General features: G+C 54.6%; 1 protein-coding gene across 2 annotated transcripts in view; it reads left to right on the top strand.

The window, feature by feature from the left end:
- The first annotated feature begins 8,220 nt into the window (after window positions 1–8,220).
- PRKCD (protein kinase C delta) overlaps window positions 8,221–16,411 on the top strand; it is a 30,786-nt gene continuing 22,595 nt past the window's right edge. For both annotated transcript variants that reach the window (XM_066244904.1, XM_066244905.1), the window contains exon 1: window positions 8,221–8,450. The gene's annotated coding sequence lies outside the window, so the exon portion shown is untranslated. The remainder of the gene's footprint in view (window positions 8,451–16,411) is intronic.

Here is a 16,411-nt window from a genome sequence, read left to right on the forward strand (position 1 = left end):
GTCCTGAGTAGAAGAGACTGCAGATGGCCCGACAAGATACACCAGTGACTCAGGCCCGGGTGGTCGCAGTGGGGACAGATGACTGGAGAAGTCAGAATGGAGAGACTAAGGCACTGAGGGGACAAAGACCTGTACAAGCTTCCACAGTAACCTAGGGCCTGGCTGGGGTGTGGGAAGTTGAGCATGGGGAGCAGGGCAGAATCTTCCCTGATACTTGTAGCGAAGCTTCTGCTTGAGGGAAGAAAAGTTCCTTTTCCTTCTTTTGTACCATGATTGTGCCCCCATGGCACTCCCCACAGTGGATATAGTTAGACTGCCACCTACCTTTTCGAAAGCCTGGGGGTGTTGGAGTGATTCAGCTGGCCTGAGTCCTCACCCACTAGCCTAGAGTAGAGTTGTAAAAAGCCCCACAAGGAGGCCCTGGCCAGTTGGCTCAGTGGTAGAGCGTCGGCCTGGCGTGCAGAAGTCCTGGGTTCAATTCCCGGCCAGGGCACACAGGAGAGGCGCCCATCTGCTTCTCCACCCCTTCCCCTCTCCTTCCTCTTTGTCTCTCTCTTCCCCTCCCGCAGCAAGGCTCCATTGGAGCAAAGATGGCCCGGGCACTGGGGATGGCTCCTTAGTCTCTGCCCCAAGCACTGGAGTGGCTCTGGTCGCGACAGAGCGATGCCCCGGAGGGGCAGAGCATTGCCCCCTGGTGGGCAGAGCGTTGCTCCCTGGTGGGCGTGCCGGGTGGATCCCGGTCGGGCGCATGCGGGTGTCTGTCTGACTGTCTCTCCCCGTTTCCAGCTTCAGAAAAATACAAAAAAAAAAAAAAAAGCCCCACAAGGGGCCTGACCTGTGGTGGCGCAGTGGATAAAGCGTCAACCTTGGGACCTTCTCCTTTAGATTCCAATGGCTTCATGTGGGTAGTGGTAAGGAAGGGGCTTGATGAATAGTAGGGAAGACTGGTCTTTTCTGCCACTCCCTTCCCTCCAGCTACCCCCCCCACACACACACACATGCATATACACCAGCTGGCACTTAGGTGCATACACGAGAATCCAAAGTTGGATTCCACAGAATGCTCCCACTGCAGTCCCTATGGCTCCACACTCAAACCCACTCACACTTCCCCCAAGGTCCCTCTTCAACCTTCCAGCTTTTCTTCCAAAGAGATGTCTCCAAGGCTAGGAGTGGCCCACACACAGGGAGCTAACCTCCTTCCCCAGAGGATAGACAAGTATGGTTGCAGTGCAACATGATGGAACTAGAGCAAACATTGCACGAACATCTCAGGCTTCCAGCCTGTGGAACCCAAGGCCCAGTTTGAAAGTCAAGTTTATCTTCTTTGCAAGGCCCCAAATCTTCCCCACACCTGGCAGCTCCTGTGATCCTGGGCACAGTAGTACTAAAGCTGGGGAAGCCTGTGGAGTTGATTCAGCTGGCCTGAGTCCTCACCCACTAGCCTAGAGTAGGGTTGTAAAAAGCCCCACAAGGAGCCTGACCTGTGGTGGCGCAGTGGATAACGCGTCAACCTGGAAACGCTGAGGTTGCCGGTTCAAAAAACCCTGGGCTTGCCTGTCAAGGCACATATGGGAGTTGATGCTTCCTGCTCCTCCCCCCCCTCTCTCTCACTCTCTCTCCCCTCTCTATAATGAATAAATTTAAAAATCTTAAAAAAAAAAAAAAAAAAAAAAAGCCCCACAAGGGGCCAAGGAAGGCTTAGCTTGTATATCTCAGTCTTTGACCTAAGTTTTACATACTGTCCAGAAATTCCAGCCTTCTTCCTCTCATCCCTCCACTGCCTTGGGATAACTGCTTCATACCCAAAGGCCCTGAGGGGCTGGCCTGGGAATTGGCTGTGTTTCTGGCCCCCATTCCTGCTCACCATTCCTGCTATCCAGACCTGCCCAGCAGCTTGGCTGCTTGCCTAGATGTTGTGGCCATCTTGGCCACAGACTGTGGCCGCTGAAGCCTGTGGGCAGAGGCAGGACCTAGGCGTGTGAAGGTGGTGCTGTGGACAATAGCCTGAGGGTGAGACTCAGCTCCCTAGGGAGGCTCCTCCCCTGACAACCTCTGCCTTTGCCCACCACAGCCTGCTGGGCATTGGGGAGGAGGCATGTCTCTGCCAAGGGAGCTTACAGTCTGAGGGAGATGGATATAAACAGCCAAGCTGCCCATTTCTAGAGCTGAACACAGGGGTGGGCCCACTGCACCCAATTCAATCCATCCTCAAAGCAGACCCAAGGGGTGAGGATTTTACAGATGAGGAGCCTGAGGTTCAGAAAGGGCTGGCACCTTGCTCTAGGTCACACAGCCAATTAGTATGGAGGTCCTTTCCACTCTGGAGCCTCTGTACCATGTGGTCAGTGCCTCAAGAGAGGACAGTGTGAGTGGGGGTGAGGTTGAGTTGAGGGGAGGGCTCATAGGAAGCAGAGGGCCCCTTGGTTAGGGGAAGGTATCTGGAAGGCTCCCTAGAGAAGGATCTTTGGCATGGGGCCTTGTTAGACGACTAAGAGCTTGAAGGAAAGGCATTCCAGGATCAACCCTCACCCTGAGCAGAGGCAGGAGCCTTGATAAGCAGTGTATGGGAGGTGGGTTAGCAGGGGTATTCTGTTGCCCCAGGGCCTTTCATACCCCTGGAGGACCTGAGCCAGAGGGTGCTGGCTATGTGGGCACCTCACTCAGGCTCTGCTGGTCCTACTGGCCCAACCACTTCTCACTAGGCACTGCCCACAGCCCCTGCTCACAGTCTTGCCAAGATTTTTGTTGGCAAACCCTGGATGAAGTCTTGGAAAGGAGCCTACAAATCCTCCCATTCTGGTCCTGGGACAAAGTCATTAAGGGGTCCTGAGCCCCAGACTACTCTGCCATCTCCTTCAGAAAGTCTGCCCTGATTGTGCCCTCCAACAGAACAGTTTCTAAAATGCACTGACAGTGTGGAGGGTTGATCTGTGTGGGGAGATTAAATTATTTGTGCAACTATGGGAGATTTCTACTCTCCTCTGTAAACGTGTCTTTGTTTTCCTTATTTGCTCCCCCCCCCCCCAGAACAGTCAATATGTGTCATTACTCTTCTAGGTTTCCGTAACTCTTCCTCCCCATTCTCATCTTCATCCAGGCCCCTGTCCTCACAGTTTTCTCAGAGGTTGCCAGGTAGGGGACAGGCTGCGGTTCCTTGTGGGACACCCACACCCAGGCCCTCGGTTGCGCCATTCATGAAATGGGCGTGCGCAACTCTCCCTAACTTTCCTGGACGGAGCCTGTAGCCGGGAAGGACGAAGAGCGGAACGCGCCACCCTGCGCCCCAGCCCAGGTGCCGGCGCCAGTTCGGCCTCCAGGTGGCTGCCCAACCCCGGAATAGAGCCGGGTCTTTTATAGTCCGGCTCGCGTCACGCGACTGGGCGGGGCCTCCGCCCCCGGCCAAGGCGGGCGCGGCGGACCCGAGCAGGCCAGTGTCCGAGCGCAGGGTATGGGCCTGCGGGGGCAGGGATGGAGGTGTGTGCCTGCAGTTCTGCCCCGCCCTCCCGGCCTTTAGGAGCCTCCTCCAGCTCAGCCCCACCCCTACCCCCCTGTTTCCCAAGGGCCAAGCTGGGCTTGGTGAGCTGCCGTCTGGGGAGGAAGACTGAGGCTTGCTCAGGCGAGATGGCCGTGGGCCTGGTGAGGCCCGCGGCCCTCCGGGTCCTGTGGGTGACTGAGCCTCTCTGCTCCCAGGTGTCCGACCTGGTGTGAGATCTGATATATCAGAACAGAGCGGGGCTGTTGCTTGGGGGTTCTTCTGGGGCTGTGTGTGAGGGAATAGCTGTCGCTCAGTGCTGACCCTGACAACACCAGCGCCCAAACTGATCCCCCCTACACACCCCTTTTGGGAGCACGGTGCGGGGGGGGGGGGGGGCTGTGCGGTGGTCATTGTAGGACTGAGGCAGTCCAGGGGATGCACACCCCTGTGAGAGCCACAGGAAAGCCCTGTGCCCTGCACACCCAGAGAGCGCCTTCCCCTTGTGTACCCCAAGTATTTTTCAAGTTTCACCCAAACACAAATATGCTGAGGACAGAACTTAAGGACTATTAGCTGGGCCTCAGCAACTCTGGTGGTTAACACCAACATAGATTGAGCCTTGCGCCCAGTGCTTTATGAGCTTGATCTCTGCCAGCCTCTCAGCACCCATCAGGCCAATATTACTGTTATCTCTATTCCACAGAAGAGAAAGCTGAAATACAGTTTAGTCACAGGTCCAGGGCAGAGCTGGGATGTGAACCTGGACCTTGTAGCCAGCTGGCCTGACACTTCCCTACCATGTGGCACTGCCCTGACTTGCCCCCTACCCAGTGCATGAGGGTGAAACCCTTGCTCATGACCATCTTGGTGGCCTAAGGCATGTCAGTAGGTTGGACCATGTCCCAAGTGTCCTTTTTACTTGCTCTATCCCCAGTGGTACCCTCTAAGGCTCTGCCATTCCAGCAGTTGCCCAGGCACATCATCCTTGCTGGCCTAGGCCTCCCATTCCAGAGACAAGAGCCCCATTCTCACCTGACCTGTGGTGGTGCAGTGGATAAAGCGTTGACCTGGCATGCTGAGGTCACTGGTTCAAAACCCCAGACTTGTCTAGTCAAGGCACATACATGAGAAACAACTGAGTTGATGTGCTTCCTACTCCTCCCCCTTCCCTCACCTTTTTCTCTCTCTCTCTCTAAAATCAATAAGTAAAACATTAAAAAAGAGAGAGAGGGGAAAAAAATGAAGAAAAAAAAAGAGAGAACCCACTCTCCCTTGGCTAGGCCAGCCCTCTGGGTGTGATAAAGATGGCACTGGCAGTCAAAGCTTCGGGGACAGGGCAGGGATGGTGATACAGAGCAGAAACAGAATGGGAATGAAAGGAGAGAGGCCAGGACAAGGACTACCCTTCACAGGCGTCAAGTGAGGGACCCCATCCTGCTTGTAGCTGGGTGTGTTCCAGAGACAGAGGGAGGTCTAGGCCTTTTCCTGTTTGCTTGGCTGAGTCCTGGATTTCCTGTGGAGGGGTCTGGGAACCCCCAGGTTCATGACCTCTGAGTGGGGTAGGAGGTTGCAGGGGTCAGGGTGGCCCTTCTTTGAACAACCCCCCCCCCCCCCCCCAGCGAGCCTGCAGAGGAACAGCCCTGGGAGAATGCTAGGGGTAGGAGTCTGGACGCTGCCCAGGGCTACTCATGATGGCCCATTTCCCTGGCTGCAAACATGGAGGAGAAAGGGAAAGTACCACTTCTGGCTGCTATGAGCCCAGCTCCGCTTGGAGAGTTATGCCCCATGTCACAAGAGGCTATTGAGGGCTCTTCTAAGGCTGACAACCTGTGACTCGGTCAGGTGGCCATATCTGTATCTCTGACCAATGTGAGCTGAGCTCAGCCCTCTCCAGGTGGCCGTCGTGGCTGAGGCTCCACACACATCATCTCACCTAACCCTTTCTCAACCCTGGCATGGGCCTGTCATCAGCCCCTTTCATAGGTAAGGACTCAGGATCAGAGAGGTGTGGTCACCTGCTCAGGGCCACACAATTAGCATGTGATGCAGCCAAGGCTTGCTCCCAGGATTTAGCAGGCTCTTCTAAATTTGAGTACAGGGAGGTTATGGGGGACAGAAGTAAGTTTATTTGAACCCTGCACTGATATACCCAGTGTGGTACACAGGAGCAGCTCCAACATGCAGAGTGGCCCCAGCCAAGTTTGGCCTGGAATCCCTGGCTCCCACAAAAGCCTGTTTTCCCTAGGGCCCTAGTCCCAGGGCCTGTCTCAGGAGGAAAACGTCCCTTCTCTAGGCCAAAGTGTGGCCTGCATAATCCTGAGGGCCAGGAGAATGCTTCCTGGTGTCTAATCGAATTTCTTGCTCTTGTAACACCAGCCCCATTCTAAAATAGTGGTTCTCAATAAGGGGTGAATTTTGGCTCCCAGGGGACATTTGACACTGTCTGGAGACATTTCTATTTGTCACGACTTGAGGGAGGGGAGTGCTACTAGTGTCTAGTGGGTGGAGGCCAGCAATGCTGTTGCACAGGACAGCCCCCACAATAAAGAATTATCTGGCCCAAAGGTCAGCAATGCTGAGACTGAGAATCTCTGAAGTAAAACATGGGCTTTGGAGCCAGACAGACATTAGTTTGAATCCTGCCTCTGCCAATTTACTAGTTGTGTACCTTTCACCAAAAGACTTTACCAGTCTTTGGTGATGGTCAATTTACCCATCACCAAAAGTGACACTGATAGTGTCCTTAGTCTTAAGGGGACTTGAGGACTAAAGAGATCATGCATACTCAGTATCCAACACAGAGCCTGGCACTGGGGGAGCTGTCAGTGGCAGCCATTATTCTTTTTTTCCATTTTCCAAAGTGAGCCTACAGTAGGAGAGCAAAGGTCTGGTGGCTGGACCTGCAGCTCCCCACCAGTGGTGAGCCTATTGTTGATACCAAGGTTTGACCACTGTGGACCTAGAGGGAGGAGCCAGAAAGGAAATGTGTTCCCAGATGGGCAAAGGTCACTTGAAACTCACCTTGCTTACCCTTCTCAGGTAAGCCATGAGGTTGGGAGTCGGGATGGGGGTGGGGATCAGGACACAAAACACACTAATAATACATACACAATAAGGTCCCTTAGCTCAGGGAAGATCCATGGATTCACAACTGGGCTCAGGGAGGAGTGGCATTTCAGTGAACATAACCGAGACAGGGCGAGATATGGGGGTGGGTGGGAGATGGTATCCTAGCCCTGGGAACAGCATTCAAAAGTCTGGTTGTAAGGAGTTAAGTATAAGGCCTATTTCCCAAATGATAGTCCAGTGAGGCCAGAGGGGTCTGTTTGGTAAAAAGAGCTTACCCCAGTGGGGTGGGGGACAGACATATGGGCTGCGAACCTGGACATTAACTATTTTCAAACTAGGTCCTCCTTTCCAGGGATAATTCCTTCCCAGGACACCAGGGACTCCTTCTCTCTGTGGTGGGAAGGGTCTTAGCAATTTTTCTCTTTGCAGTTCAGACACACCCCCCCCCACACACACACTTAAAACATAATTTCAGGATCCACATCTCTGCTAGGGGTCTCCATCGTTGGGGGTCACACTGAACATTCCTCCATCCTCATCCTCACAGCCTTTAAGTACCCTTCTGACCAACCCAGGGTCCTCCTAGCTAAACAATGTGACAGCCATTCTGCCCTCATCTAGCCCCTCCCTTCTCCTGCCTCTCTGCTCATCCATCCCTGCGGAGAAGCCCATTCCTTTGTAACAGCTGCCACCAACTGCTCCTTGAGAAGACCAAAGACCTAGCCCTGGCCTGTCTCTGCTGAGGCCCCCTTCATCAGCTTAGGCCTCTTCAGAATTGCCGTCCATTTTTATTCCTTAGGTTTCAACTAAAAAGAGCTGTCTGGACTCTCCTCATCTCCTCTAGGTGGTCCCCCAGGGGTCCTGGGACCTGGAACCCACTTCTCTGTCTCTGGAAAGTAACATTTCTTTTAGAGTATATAGCCAATGTCTTGGCTTTCTGAGCTTTGGGGGCAGGGGCAGGGAAGTAGACTCCCTGGGTCCCACTCCTTCCTTAGACTTCAGCCCAAGGAATACTTAGTGAATGAATGAATGAATGGATTATGCTTGGCCGCCAAGAACCAAGCCTGGGAAGGAAGCTTAGGCGCCTGCCAGGGGCCTCGGAGAGCAGTGGAAAGCCGGGCCAGGAGAGCGGACGACCCGTAGATCAGGGTAGGGGCTGCTCTCAGAATTACCTGACCAGCAGCGGCAGGCCAGATAGAACCTCCCGCTCTGGAGTCTTCCCATCTCATCTAAGGGCAAGGCTGAGACTATCTGGCTTGGAGGCCGGCACCGAGCCCGGCCGCGTCCGCACTCTAGCCAACAGGAAGAGAAAGAGAGAGGCCAGGCGAGGCGGACCAGCTGGCCGGTGGGGAGTCCCAGGCGTGGGTGCCAGGATCAGGGGAACCCCGGTCGGGTGAGTTGGGCTAGAGGAGAGGGCAGCGCCCCCCTTGCCCGAGCCTCAGTGTTCTCGGAAAAATGGGGCCTCTTTTAAGGGCTGGTGCACGCACTGATGGGGGCGGGGGACGAGGTGTTCCTTAAGGGAAGAGAGGCCCAGATGCTGAGTGACCCGCGCAGAGAGGTGGAGGCGCGGGACCCCAGGCTCTGGGCGGGCGGAGGCGGGGTTTTCGAGGGGCAGGCCCTAAGCGGGGGCGGGGCCGGGCCGGCACCTGGGTGAGGTTGCGCCGCCCCGCCCCTTTGCACTTCCGTGTGCAGCGGCGCTGGAGTAGGGGGTGGCTTCCCTGAGATCCCCGAAGAGACCACCAGCCCCCGCCCGCGGCGCCGAGGTCCGGAGGATACTTCAGTGGCCGCCCGGCCCGTCCGGGTCGGGGTCCCGCAGACTCCCGTCAGCGCGCACGCCCAGGAGCCGCGCTGGGAGCGGGACCCTAGCCACCGCGACCCCTGACGCCTGGCTGTGCGCCTGGAGGTGAGTGCGGGGCCCGGACGTGGGATCAGGGCTACCCCGAGGGCGCGCCGCCCCTCCCTTGTCCCTTCTCGCTCCGGTTCCCGTTTCCGAAACTGAGAAACTGAGCCGCGGCCAGATAAAGTCCTGCGGCGCTCCGGGACCCGCCGGTGCCTCCGGCCCCCGAGTCTGTCTGTCTGTTGCTCCGTTCACCGTAGGGAGGCCCTCTCGTCCGTCTTTGTGCGCCTGGCCCCTCTACCCGCCTCTGTCCCCAGCTCCTCCGAGCGTCCGCCTGTCCCTCCCGAATCTCTGGGGCCCTCTCTCCGGCCATTTATCCCTATCCCCTCTAGATTCGCCCTCCCGCCTCTCCTTAGTCCCTGTCTGTCCTTCGCCCTTCGCTTGCCCCATCGCCCCACCCAACCCACCTCCCACCGCCCCCTAGATACTGTTCTCGAGCCGCGCCCCCGGCCCACGCTCGCCATCCCCAGCCTGCCCCGCGCCTCTTTTTTTACTGCGGGACCCAGGCCAGGCCGCCCGCCCGCCGGGCCTCGCCTCCCGCCCCTGGGTCCCTGCCTGGCCCGCGCGGCGCCTCCTTCTTGCTCTATCTCCGTTCAGTCTCGGTGTCTCTCGGTCTCTCCATCTGTCTCCGGGCTGGGCGTGGCTCCTCGTTTCCACCCCTCCTTCCGTCCCTGCCCTTTGGCTTCTCTGAGCCCCCTACCATGGTGGCCCCTTCCAGTACCTGTCTGCCCCAGGCCTCTACCCAATCCAGACGCCACGCCCTTGGGGGCCCAGCCAGGTGAGGGGAGGTGGTGGAGAGAACCAGGGTGAAGAGGCAGGAGGTGGGCACGGACAGTATTGCTCCACTTCCCCAAATCCCTCACTGAGCTCCTCACTTAAACCTGATCAGAAAGACTTGATGCGAGTTTCCACTTGTATGGATGGATCTTCTCTCCTTGAGCTGATTCCTCCATATCTGGGCTTGTAGGTATGTTGTGTGTCTGTGTCTGCTTGGGTGTTGTCACTGTCTGGAACTTGCCCCTATGTGTCCTTTTTCATATGTGCAGTTTGCCAGTGTGTGTGTGTGTGTGTGTGTGTGTGTGTGTGTGTATGTATGTTTGGGTGTTCTGAGGCTGTGTGTGTGCTGTGTCTTGGTGTGTTCTTTATCACCAGACTCCCCTCTAGGTATTGGTGTGTATGTGTCTTTGTGTGCCCATGTGTGCATCCCTGTGTGACTGGGAGAGTCCTATGTTTATGTTGCACAGTGGTGACCCACTAGCAATGAGTACATTCAAGCTTTCAATTGTGGAAGCCCATAGTGTTAGGGTGCCAGCCCACCAGGCTCCTGTGTGTGTCTATGTGAGTATGTGTATGTGTGTGTGCTCTCACATTGTTCTTTCTCTCTTTCTACCACCAAGTCATTGTAATCAGGCTGACCTGGTCACCAAGGGAGGGGACTGGTCCCTTGGGTTTCCTCGTTGCTGCTGTGGACTGAGGTGGGGTGCAGTGGATAGGCCAGCAGAGGGCAGAGGGTGTGTGTGTGTGTGTGTGTGTGTGTGTGTGTGTGAGAGACGTGGAGGTGTTTAGACAGCTGTATCTGACTGTAGGGTGGGGATCTGGGGTGTGACGGGACTGGGACTGGGGCTGGGGGTGAGACTCACAGTCTGACTGTATGAAACTGTGAGTATATGTACTAGGGGAGTAACTGATTGTGGGGAACCGAGAGTGCTTAGGCGTGGGTGTCAGGAGCAGGAGGGGATGAAACAAGGTGTGTGTTGCCTGCACCCTGGGTGACAGTGCTGGGTGGGAAGGTGAGAGCCGTGTGTGTGTGTGTGTGTGTGTGTGTGTGTGTGTGTGTGTACGTGGGAGGCTGTGAGGGTTTGGGTGTGCATGTAGCACACTCACACCCAGCCCTGGCCCCTGGGGAGAGGAGGAGGCTTCCTTCTCTCACTCTCCTCTACTCCCCCCAGGTTGACAGATAGCAGATGGCAAAGCTTGGGGTTTGTAGTGTTGTGACCAATACCTCGGACTCTGGACCCAAGAAAGAAGGGCACAGAAATCACTATTAAGAGCAAAAGACTGGAGCTAGGCTTCTTTAAAGCTGTTTCTTTATTTGCTGAAGGGAGAAAGTTGTGAGGACTAGAGGTCCTGTGTCAAATGTCTGTTAGCACAACTTTGACCCATAATGAGAGCTCAGCACATGTTAAATCTTATGTGGTGACCACTTAAAACTTTTTTCTAACTCTCCTTGGAGCTGGGACTAATAAAAGCCTAGATAGTCCCCCAACCCAATTTCTTGCTGATGATGTGTCTGTTGCCCCCGCCCATATCCTTGACCAGACTGCTTGTGGGAGGGAAGACAGCTGACAGAGCACCCACCAACATCTAGTCCTGTTCATCCCATATGACAGCTACCCACCCTCCCCCAGTCTCAGTGGTAGTGGCGGGGGAGAGATTAGTGTGTGTGTGTTGGGGGGAGCTTGATTTGGAGCTGTGACTGCAGGTCATTGACACCATTTAGCTGGTGTAGCTAATTGGCGTTTAAATTGAAATTAGAAATAACTTAAAATACAGACAAAAAGATAAAGCCTAAAGGTGCCTGAGGCCCCAGGAAATGGTAATAGGGGTCTTCAGCTGGAAGAGGGGCTCACAGCTGCACATCTGTGGGGGGAGGGAGGTTTATGGAACCCTGGCCTAAAGAAAAAGTACTCAGGCACCAGGGGACCTTGCTGCCTTTGCCATTTCTTCCTTCAGGATCTCTATGGGCCTTTTGTTGTTGTTGTTTTAGGGTTTTTGTTTATTTTAGAGAGAGGAGAAAGAGAGAGAAAGGCGGAGTGGGGGAAGAACGGGAAGCATCAACTCATAGTTGCTTCTCATAAGTGCCTTAACCGGGCAAGTCTGGGGTTTTGAACTGGCAACCTCAGCATTCCAGGTTGATGCTTTATCTACTGTGCCACCACAGGTCAGGTGGGCTTCGGTTTTTTAGGTGTATAATGGGCACAGCAGTAATATGAGAATTACCTCAACTAGACCATGTAAAACAAGGAACAAAAAGTGTCACTACTCATTTGGCACTCTCAATTTGAGTCCTGCACAGGAGCTGGCATGCCACATCATTGGAGCCTCTGAACCACCTGGAAAGATGTATTCTCCCCGTTTTGAGGATGAAACAAACTAAGGCTCAGAGCAATTGTAACGGTAGCCAGTTGCACCCTAGTTCTCACAGGTCACAGGGTAACCTATCACAGACAGGAGGATTAGGAACAAATTTCTTACTGCTTCTGTATGTAGCCTGCAAAAATTGGGCCCAACACCCTATTTCACAGAAGAGAAAGTCAAGTTCGAAGAGACCTGAAGTTTTAGAATCAGACAAGGCTGAGCCATACTTCTGTTGGTCATGCAGGGGAGAAGCTCTTTTTTTTGTACCTGCCGGTCTGCAGGTAGTTGGCCCAGGTGAGGGCAGCAGGCCTGTCTCTGGTGGTTGTTGTGTGGTGGTAGCGGCAGCAGGAGCCAGGACTAAGGTCAAGGGAGAGCCAAGAGCCCCTGGTAAGACTAGATCCTCTTGGACAGATAGACAGTGGGTAGGGTAGACTTTCCTTTTGTGCTCTGCTCCTCCCCTTCCTCTCTGGGACTTGGTTTAGGGGGGGTGGGGCAGGGCACCTAGAGTCCTTGGTTTGACTGTGGGGTCTGGGTGCCCAGAAAGGGTAGCAGTTTGCCCTGCATATGAGTGCTCCCTGCCTGGAACTGACTGGCCCAGTAAAGGCTTTGACCTTGATGCTCAGAGACCTGGAGCCCAGCAGTGGTTTGGTGTAAGGAATGGTGACAGTTTGCTGGTAAGTTAGAGAGAAGGTGGTGTGTGAGCCCAGGGTTGAAGGTGGATGTATCAGCTTTTCCATGGTTGCTTATCTCTGCTTCGGGCTGTCCTCATCACACAGGGAAATTGAGGTTTTCCCTGAGTCCTATAGTGGGTGGGACACTGAGCTGGGAATGGAACAAATTCTTCCAGATCCTGAGCTCTCTTCTATACCCATTCCTACATTTTCTCAGCCTCTCTGGAGCCAGAGGAGGGACTCAATTCTAAATCTTCCTCCCAACCTCCAGATGCAAGGTGAGTTGGGCAGAGTCACTAACGAATATTGAAGAAGGCTGTAGTCTCTGAGGCCCCTCATAAAGCTAGAAATTCTTTTCTTTGGGGCCAGCTTTGCCTCCTTCAGCCCTCAGTTGCCCATTGCACCTGAAGACAACCCTGTGAGTTGCCCATTGCATGTCCAGAGCCCAGTGAGCAGGATTCTGGGGGCATGGCAGGAGATGCTGAAGGCACAGACCTAGGGAGTGACAGTGGGGAGGAGTGGTCTTGGGGGTAAATAAACAAGTGGGCCTAACTGGGGGGAGGTGTGCATGGGTGGGAACGGGAACTGAACGGAAACAGGGTCTCCCCTGGGTCTCTGTTTATTTAGTCTACCCGCATATCTGGTGGGGAAGAGGTAGAGTGCCCTTGGCTGGCTGGGGCTTACGCCACCTGAGTTCAGGGGTCAGTGCTCTTCCAGCACTGAGCCTCATTCCCTGTTAATTAAGTAGCCTTAGTGTCAACTCACTTTCAACTCTCAAACATCACCTACTTAGCCAGCATAGACATATACTCACACTGGGATACAGAAACTGAGGCTGCACTTGACATCCATGCCCACAGGCGCACATGCGCCTGCGCACATACACACACAGATGTTCCTATGCACTCACCCACAGGCATGCTCAAACGTGCACTCATGCTCACCCAGTCACCACGCACTCAAATGCCTGCCCACACACACCGCACTGTGCCCGTTCTGGGTCAGGAACGGGGGGGGGGCGGTCCTTGGTTAAGGTCACAACCCAGCTTGTGTCTGACACTGAGTGTGGTTTAAGGTGTGGCTGTGAACACAGGTGCTCCAGGGGGCTGGGTCACAATGGAAGATGGGCTCTGCCCAGGCATTTACTACCTGTCCTACCCAGTCCTCCAGACTGACCACGGCTTCTCATTGGAGATGGGGGAGCAAGGGTGTGGGGGAGGGGCCGTGTCAGCTGTGCTGGCACCGTTTGTGGCTGCTGCCACAGAGGAGGAAGTGGGCTGCTTGTGGTCATTGGGCCAAGGTGCTCACAGGCGAGTGGAGGTCCTGTCACCTCTTCAGTCTCCCACAGTGTCCATGCCTAGTGGAGATGGAGGACTGGAAGGCAGAAAGGGTACTTCTCCTTGGGCACTCTGCTCCCTTTCCAAGGCCTGGGCCCAGGGCAGAGGCCATCTGTCCGAGGTGTTTCCGGAGGCTCACTTCCTCTGCGCTGCCCAGGAAGTGGTTTCAGAGTGGGACTGACCAGCCCTCCGTCTGTGGTTTGCCCTGCCTGGCCTTGCCTGCAAGGAGAGCAGCGTCTGGCCAGTGAATTAAGCCTACTGACCAGACTTTACACTGTCCACACTGCCCAGACCTTGACAGAGGTTCAGGGAGCCCTCCACCGTGAAGCCCTCCACAGTCCCCACAATCCTAGCTCCTGTCTTGCTCCAAACCAAGGCTCAGAACATTAGATCTGGCACAGCCCCCTTGTGGTGAGTGGCTACTGATGGGCTGCATCTCTGGGATGAAGCAGCTCTAAGCAGCTGTATGAATGAACCTGGGCAAGTGGCTCTGATGCCCAGTGCCTCAGTAGTCCCTCATCCCCCCCTGCCCCCTGCAAACAAATGAGAAAATGATAGCATCTATCTTTATGGGGTTGTGCCAGAAACAGCAGATAATGTAGGCAAAATAGCTAGCACTGTGCCTGGCATATTCCTATTGTTAAAGTAGTAGAAAGTGTAGTCATGCAAAGCTCTTAACACCTGGTTCATGGTGACTGTTCAAAAAACAGCAAGTGGTACTGATGATGAGATTGTTATGTCAGAAGGCCTGGGCATTGGCCCAATGTCACAGGACCACGTAGCTAGCTGCAAAGCCTGGCTGAGAACCAGGTCTCTGGGCTCCCTCATGCCCCCTCCCTCGATTCTGCCTGCAGAGGCAATGCTGCAGGGTGGGCAGGGCTCCGTGGGTTCAGTAGGTCCCATGTCCTCTGAGAAGAATAGCTCCAGGGTGGAGCGGTACTGCCCACTCAGCAGCCCAGACCCCTCCTGTCCTTCTTTCAAAGGAAGAAAATTGATCTCATGACAAATAGAAGGGAAAGTCTGCAGCTGCCTTCTGCCTCCTCAGGCCTCCCTTGGGTCCCCTCCCCCACCAGGACATTGGGCTTAGAGAGCTGAAGCTGGCAATGAGGGGGTGGATGTTGAGCCCTCCTGCTAGCCTGCCTACTCTTTAGGCCCCTGGAGTCAGCCTTTGGGCTGGGGATGTGGGCGGACATCTGCGGCTGATGGAGGCTAAAGGAGTGGGGGAAGCTAGAAGTGCCCCGTGCACATACAACCTTGACAAATGCCAGTGAATGGCAGGGATCTGCCTGTCCCAGGGACATGCAGGTCAGCCCAGTGAGGGTTGGGCTGAGCTTTGGCTTTTGATATCCAGGGCCAAGAGTCTGGGGACCTTGGGTGTGGGGATGGTAATGATGGTGGGGTAGTTGGCAGGGCTGAAAGGCTAGTGAGCTGGTGATTGGGAGAGACCCTGGCTAAGAGTGTGAGTAAGGGCATCCTGAAGGTTTTAGGAGAAGACCTCTGCAGGCATCAGACAGACCTGGGTTAAAATTCTTGTTGGATGTTTACTGACTGTATACTCTTGAGCCATGGACCAGACTCCTATGAGCCTCAGTTGCCTCATCTGTGAAATGGGCAGAACAGGGAGTATCCATTTGAGACCTGAATGGTGAGAAGTAGCCAGTGTATATTTTGGGGAAGAAGGCCAGAAGATGCAACAGCAAACACAGAGGCTGTGTTCCATCCCGAAGTGGGATGGAACTTATCTGCTCCGGGAACTGAAAGGGCCGTTGTGACTGGGACAGAGGAGTGAAGGAAGACAGTGGCTGAGGAGGTCAGGGAGGTTATGAGGGCAGGCTGGGTGGGGCAGGCCAGGGAGAGGAGTCTGGGCTTATCAGAAGGAAAACGGGGAAAACTGGGGATTTAGGCAAGGGTGATGAGATCTTAAAAGACCCACCTAGTCGCTGGGGCAGAAGGAGTCCTTCTGTGGGGGCTGGAGCAGAAGATGGAGAGCAGAGAGCAGGCAGGTGCAGAGCCTGGGGGCAGTGGTGGTGCCAGGATGGGGGCAGCAGGTGGAGAGAAGAGAGGACTTCAGGACAGACCGCAGAGACAGAAATTATAGTATGGCTGTGCGGGAAGGAAGAAGGAAGAGGAATATGACCCCCTACATGTTCAGCCTGAATAACTGGGCACACAAGGGTGCTGCTAGCAGATGGGCACTTGTGTGTGGAAACATCAGAAGGTCTGTTTTGGATGTGTTTGAGTACCTCTAGAGCAGGGGTCTCAAACTCAACTCAGCATGTGGGCCGCAGAGCAAGATCACAGCTGTTTGGCGGGCCGCACTAGGTCTACAAAAGGCAACTGTTACGCAACACTTTTCTCACTGCAGTTGAAAACAAAAAAAAATCAGTACAACAAGCACAATCGTACATGCAGTTTACTCAGTGTCACAAAACGACCAGAAACTGTAGTTTGCAGCACAACTGCTATTAACTAAGCTAATATCTAGCTAGGATGCTAGAGAAATGAAAAATACAAGTAGGCCCCTAGGCTTACTTAATTTTATCCAAAATATTTTGAACTTCGTGGATTAGTCTGCGGGCCGCACAAAATTGTTCGGCGGGCCGCGAGTTTGAGACCCCTGGTCTAGAGTGTGGTGAGGTCAGGGAGGCAGGTGGGTTCAGGATGGTCTGGGCTGAAAGTCAAGAAAGTCAGCTTCGATTGGAGAGGAGTGTGTTCAAGTGAGCCTTTGGTGGAGGCTCTCGGTACAGGTCCAAATGGCTGTCGCTTGAAGGTCCCTGCCAAGGTGCCCAAGAGGGCAGGTTTGTGGCGGCTGAGCTGCTGT

This window comes from Saccopteryx bilineata, chromosome 10 (assembly GCF_036850765.1).
Source record: "Saccopteryx bilineata isolate mSacBil1 chromosome 10, mSacBil1_pri_phased_curated, whole genome shotgun sequence".
Taxonomy (NCBI): Eukaryota; Metazoa; Chordata; class Mammalia; order Chiroptera; family Emballonuridae; genus Saccopteryx; species Saccopteryx bilineata.